Source organism: Chinchilla lanigera, unplaced genomic scaffold (assembly GCF_000276665.1).
Source record: "Chinchilla lanigera isolate Chin_1 unplaced genomic scaffold, ChiLan1.0 scaffold00077, whole genome shotgun sequence".
NCBI lineage: Eukaryota > Metazoa > Chordata > Mammalia > Rodentia > Chinchillidae > Chinchilla > Chinchilla lanigera.
The window spans coordinates 1,385,748-1,393,127 of NW_004955478.1; positions in this window are offsets into that span (position 1 = coordinate 1,385,748).

Consider the following 7,380-nt stretch of genomic DNA (forward strand, 5'->3'; position numbering starts at 1 on the left):
GAGAGAGAGAGAGAGAGAGAGAGAGAGAGAGAGAGAGGGAGACCTTACATGTATAAAATCTTCAGAACATTAAAGAGTTGCCTATTAGAACCTAGAGTGGGAAAAATTCCTTCTCCAATCCATCTTTTCTTTTGTCTCTTAATTGCGAGTCTTCTCTTAGAATCTAGATATTTAAGAATATTTCTTTTATACTTTACATTCATTCTAAATAAGCAGAGTGAGTCTCTGAAAAAGGGAATGGATTTCAATATTAGCCACTTAAAAATAAGATTACTGGGTTTTTAGCCTAATGATAGTGACAAGATGATCTCAGAGCTGCATTTCATGGGCAAACCTGATTGCTAATTCAAGTATAGTGATGATGGTTTGACTAATATGAAAATGTCTTTGAGCAGGGGAAGCGGATTTTCTACTTGTATTCTTGTTTTTTTTTGTTGCAGATATGTATAGCTCAACAGTACATGATAGACATTGTGAAATGAAAGGAAAATGCTCAAAGGTAAAGGGTATCTGGGATGTGGGAAAAGAAAAGGGAAAGAAGGAGAAATTTAGTATGTATGTATATACAGGATAGTTAACATAGTTGAACTACTGTCTTCTATTTCTTTGCTGAAAGAAACAGTTAATGATTCCTTGATTGATCAAAACTGCATGTCTCTATTTGTTTTCTTGAGGAAACACTTTGAAGATATCAATAGGTAACACAACAAGCATTGTTAATTTCCTACCACTTTGTTTGTAACTCTGTATTGTTTGTATTGTTCTTTTGCTATTTTGTAAATGGTTGTCTGTTTGTTAATGTCTTCCTTCTTTTATTTTTAAAATAAAACAAACAAACAAAACAAACAAACAAACAAACAAAAAAAAAACAGCACAGTGCCTACCTGGCAAGCACAAGGTCCTGAGTTTGATTCATGGTACCAAAACAAACAAACAAACAAAACCCTTTTGCTTTGTTACTGAAGGCAACTTTTTCTTTCCCTCATCTTCTGCTGCACAAGACAATCCTTCTTAATTCTGTTAACTGATTCTCTCATTATTTATAATATGTGGATACCTCTAGTTAGTGCTCGACAATGTAGATATTTTGGAATATTTAGTTTTAAGAATTATTCCTGTAACTTCCATATACAAGGTGAAGATTTGGGCAGTATTTTTCTTAGTCATTCTCTGTAAGAATCCTGTTAATCCACCCACACAGAGGAATCACCTGGTAAATTTTATCAGATCAATATTCATTTTTTGATGCTCATATCATAATTACTTCCCCAAGGATCCACCTCCTAATACTATCATATTGGTATTGGGAATGAAATTTCAACATATGGAGTTTTTTGAGGGGAGAAGGACATTCAACCTATAAGAGTGGTTATTGAATATTTATGAAGCAACCACTGGCACTATCTTTCTTGCAAATCATACCATGTAGTTTGGGAAACTGACACAGAGCACTAGAATTTCCCTTGCAAATTCTTTTAGAAATCTCGTTTAATTCCACAGCAAAAATATTAGTAACTAAAAATAGATTACATCTGTGTCCCTTTCCTTCTCTATACCGACTTTATCTGCAATCCATACTCAAGGTGATAACATTTCAACCGGTCTGTCTCACTCTTGTCCTGTCCAATTACTATTCTTTTTTCCCATTCAACAATCAGTGAGTATTCATTTGTAAAAACAAAATCAAATCCTGTTACTTCTTCTTGAAACACTCTAATGGCTTCAGAGTATGATTTAGGGATATCTGAACCCTCTTTGAGACCCACAATCGTTGAAGTGATCTGGTAAATGACCAGCCCACTATGTACTTCTTTTTCTCTACATGTTCTTAGTCCTTCCTGGTCCCTAGGTTGGCCCATCCCTCCCTTCTGCCTCCTGAGCTTTGTACTTGTTTTCATCTTGTCTGGAAGGCCCTTTCCCTGCTCTTTGTACAACTCTTGTTGCTTTCTCACTGTCTGCAATATTTCAAGTACTCCACAAGTTGCATCCACTTGATTAGGGCTGTTTGTTCCTGAGGCAGCACCAGGGCCCCAGCTTTTGTGATTTGCTCAGGAAGATCTTACCACCTATGTTCAGATATCTTTCAACAGCTGCTTAAACGGAGCAGGGCAAGTGTTTGCTTTCTTGGGAAAGATGAGAGAAAAGGAAAAAGATGAAAGAAACTCTGCCCTCTTGGGTGTCTTCTGTCAACAGGTTTGTCAAATACCTCTTTTGTAAATGTAGATCACTATGCACATGGGTAGAGTGTCAAATCCGAGAAAACGCTGTTGCTTGGAGGAATGCCTTAGTAAGTGCATTATTTGCAGTATACATACATGTGCTGGGCTGGGGATTTAGCTCAGTGGCACAGCGCCTGCCTGGCAAGCACGAAGTTGTGAGTTCAATTCCCGGTACCAGAAAAAAAGCAAAAAAAAAAAAAATACCTGTGCAATTTTTAAAATTGTAGGTAAATATATGTGTACACTGATTGCAGACCAGTGACCCATAAGATAGTACATTACAATACAGTACAAGACACTGTCTTGAGTCAACCATACATATGTCAAAAACACAGGATCTTTATGTAGATAACTGTTCCCCAATTTTGTGGTACCTCTATCTATCACAAAAGGTAAGTGCAGTATATTTGCACATCCTATTTAAAAAATCTAGAACTGACGAATCTTTAAGACATATTTGGTTGGTGGCAAGAGAAGTGGTAGGGTTTACTACTCCCTGCTTCATTTAGTCTTTACTATTTTTATTTTATTTATGTTTTTTCTTTGCTGTTATTAAAAAAAATGTCTGTACCTACAAAGATGAGGGCAGTGAGAGAAATGTAGGCCTGAAAAAGAGAAATATACAAATTTCCATTAAGCCAGTTTTTCTTTTTCCTATACAAGGTCTAATAAAAATATGCTGTATGTTTAAATAAATTTAGAAAATTATTACAGTAAGAGACACACTGCCTTGACACACGAACATCTTTATGAGGTGTGATCAAAGCCCAGTGAATGCTGCTGACTCTCTTCTAATGGAAAGTTCCATTCATAAAGCATCACTGTGTGTCTTCATCCAACAGATCTGGCAGGGTAAGATTTCTAGCTCTTCCCCAGCGCCAAAATGACCATGAAAGGTGAAAACATCTTTACCTGACTGAGAACATCGTGATAGCCATGACAATACAACTAAAGACACTCAAGACAGAGGACTTCCAGAATTGCTTCAGAAAGTGCCAAGAATGATCAGTGCATTTGAAATGAGGGGGAATATTTTGGTGGGATTAATGGCAATATGTCTGTACTGAAATAAACTTTTGACATACTCGCTGTGTGTTTTGATCATAACTTGCATACATTTGTCACTTAAAAAAGAAAACCTAAAGGCAGAAAATTTATTCCATGTTTTCTACCCTATACCATAATGTATAAAACATTACTCTGATTATGGACTACCAGTGTTATCTTAATAGCTATGCCAGAATTGACACTTACTTTCTATTCTGGAAAGGGCCACAGAGCAAAGACTACAGATTTTTCAAGGCATTTAGTTACTGCCATATATTCTCCATCTTTTTCTACCTTTCCATCTTCTTCTTTTTGTCATTCTTTTACTACTCTTTAAAATACAAAGAAAGATATAGATGATACACATATAGATATATAAGACAGGTGGGGTGGTGCATGCCTGTAATCCCAGCACTTGGGAGGCTGAGGCAGGAGAATCACTGCAAGTTTGAGACCAGCCTGGGTTACAAAGTGAGCTCAAGGCCAGCCTGAACTGATAGCAAGACTCTGTCTCAAAAAAAAAAAAGATGTATACATTAATTTAGCATTGGAGTAATCAAAGGGCAAGATATTTGACCTTTGTCTTGCCCTTGTTCTACACAATTATCCAAATTCAAAACTAGACAAAAGCTGAATTGTTATAAGCACAGTGGAATTAAAATGTTAAACTGTAAGGGTATAGGAGATGGTTATTATACCCAAGAAAATATAGAATGTGTGTTATGTAATAACAGAAAAAATAAAACCACAATTATGCCCCAATTCAGATATGCAAGCAATTCATAGTTTTTTTGTGCCTTCTGGGTTAGAGTTATAGGAGCTAATTGGATTTCTTAATTTATGGTCAAGATGTTTTCATTTAGAGTTAGACTATCAGATGAGACTAAGTAGAGTTGATACTTGTTACCATAGGAATGAAGGATGGGAAGTAGTCTCCCAGCATGTCTAGGATTTAGAGAGGGAGTCATTCTTTCCTAGTCCATGTACCATCAATCTGACATGCACAGAGCATAATCATTAGTATTCACAAGCGTTGTTACCAATAGCATGTTAATAGATCTACTGTCCAGACAAAAAGAACTTTCTGATTTTCATGGTGTATATACTTCCAACATGATCCATTTCAAGCTACCGGTGGTTTATTATTCAGTTGGCAAAATTTTTAAGTATGCAATTATGAGTTATTTGAGCTGGTAAGATCTGGTTCCAGGACAATACTGGTTTTCTATCACACTTAAACTTCAGACTGTTTTCTACATCTTAGAATATTTTCTTTGAGATCAGTTCCTTACTGTGTCAAATTGATGTATGTTTGATCAGTATTTTAAAGAAAACAATATAGAAAACTTGGAGCACTGTTAAATTATGGAAAACGTTATACTCTAGTTTAGAGATTGTTAAATAGCAGCCAATGTATCAAATCTGTCTCTTGGTCTATTTTTGGGCTTTTTCATTTTTATAGCATTGTAATTCAAAGGCAATATCCTTTTCTGAAAACAAGGTAAGAGGGATAAAAATGTAAATATAATAATGATGAACATGCTAATTTTTTTAGTATAGTAACTTTTGTACTATGCATACATATCCTATAACATGTCATGTATCTTAAATAGATATGTGTTAATTACTTTCTCACTGTTGGGACAAAATACCCAACACTCGGGAGTTAAAGGAAGAGAGATTTATTTTGGTTCACAATTTGTAGAAGTTTCAGTCCATGGTCAGCTGGCTTCAATGCAGAGTGGCCTGGCAGAGGGACATGGTAGAGAAGAAACAGCTCATGGTCTGGTAAGGAAGAAGCACTGATGGGGGAAGGAAGGAGAGATATACTGTATACTGCTTCCTACCACAGCCACGGCAATTCACCTCTTCCCACCAGGCTTCCCCCTCTCAATATCGCACCCAACTAAAAACCCATCAATGGACTAATCTAGTACCGCACACCCATGACCCAGTTACATTGCAAAAGCCTCCCTTGAATACATCTAGCTTTGTGGGGAGACATCTACGTTAGATTATGTGTTCTGGCTTAGAAGTACTTTGCATTTTAACCCCTAAGAATACATGTTTAATAGTTTTGCCAGTATTTGGAAGATAAAAAGCAAAACATTGGAACTCTCGTGCATGGTAGTTTCTGATAACATTGGCCATCTCTTTACCCCTTTACCTAGCAGCTCAGCATTGCTCCTAGATGTGTCCCAAAACAAATGAAAACACATGAACACAAGCACATTTGCCTAAGAGTGATAGCACAGGTTACTTCAAAAGATCTTGAAGTAGAAACATCTCAAATGTACATCAACATGGAAATGAATTTCAAAAATTGTGATTTATTTATATGGTGGAATACTACTGGGTAATTAAAAAAGCTGAATTGTTGTTACCTACAACAACATGGATGAATTTCTAAAAAGTTACACTGGAAACAGCATCACATTCAAAATACTGCCAAAGGTATAATCCCATTTTCTGAGAATGATCAGACAGTAAATGTTGTAGGATTTGCAGATCACACAGTCTGGGCTACAATTGCTTCACTCTGCCATTGTGGCCCCAAAACAGCCGTGGATGATACATTATAGTATTTTTGACTATACTGAAATTTTCATTCATAAACCTTTCCATATGTCATACAATAGTTTTCTTTTTTCTCTCAATCATTTACTCAGGCAAGTTATTTTTAGCTTTGGGCTTTCCAAAGTAAAGGCCAGAATTTGCAATAACTTTATTCCAGACCAAATGATCTATACTTAAATAAATGTTAGAAAGCAGATAACTATTTGCCCTAGGCCAGGGGTAAGGTAAGATTAATTGTAGAGGGACACAAGGATAACTCCGGGGGCTATATTATTTGCTGTCTTGATTGGAGTGGTGATTACATACAAATATATTTTTGCTAAAACTCACCAACTGTACACTTAAAATATGAAAATTTATGACACAAATTAAACCTCAAAAAGCAATAAAATGGATTTTTGAAAAGATAAAGACTGGACTTCAGTTAGATGTAGATATAAAATTTACCCCTAATGCTCCCAAAAAACATAGCTTGCAGCCTATTTAACACAATAGTGAGTTTAATTAAGCAAATAACAGAAATTTTTCAGGTGAGCAAATTTCAATCCGTTTTTACTTAGAAGTATTTTGGGGTGAGGCAGTTTAGAGACAAAGAAAAAATTTAACCTGTCACTGAGCTCTGAATTAGTCTGTTGAATTTATAATTTTAAGACTTGGATATACCAGTAAGATATACTGCACTGAGAACCTTTAAAAAATTCATTTGATTCAAAGCTACTGATTTTATCAAAATATTACATAATCATGAAAATGTTCTTAGAAATTATGGAATCCAAATTATGTTCTAAATATTATATTCCTATGAAAGATCAAGAAAAGTCACACAATAATAACAATACTTTAATCTAATGTAAATTGAAGTACAACAAGTAGTATTTTACTAACTGCTCTAATGAAATCCTCAAAGCATCCTTCTAAAGTGGATCTTTTTCGTGGTTTTATTTTCACAAGGTTGCACAGCTTGCTTAAAGATGCATAGATAGCAAGTAACCCCAGGATTGAAAGATGAATCTCTAAACTTTAAAATTTTTCCTTGAGTTGGGTGTGATGGCACAGGCCTGTAATCCCAGCACTCAGGAGGCTGAGACAGGAGAATCGCCTTGAATTTTTTTTATTTTTTTTATTTTAAAAATAAAAGGAGGAAAACTTTAACAGACAGACAACATTTTATAAAATAGCAAAAGAACAGCACAGACAATACAGAGTTACAAACATAGTGGTAGGAAATTAACAATGCTTGTTGTATTACATATTGATGTCTTCAAAGTGGTTTCTTATAAAAACAAATAGAGACATGCAATGTTGATCAATCAAGGACTCATTGACAGTTTCTTTCAGCAAAGACATAGAAGACAGCAAATCAACTACATAGACCATCTTGTATATACATACATACAAAAGTTCTCCTTCTTTCCCTTCTCTTTTCCCACATCCCAGTTGCCCTTTACCCTTGAGCGTTTTCCTATCATTTCACAATGTCTATCATACCTCCAAGTTTATATTAACTCTTTCAGGTTTTACACTAGTGAGACAATAC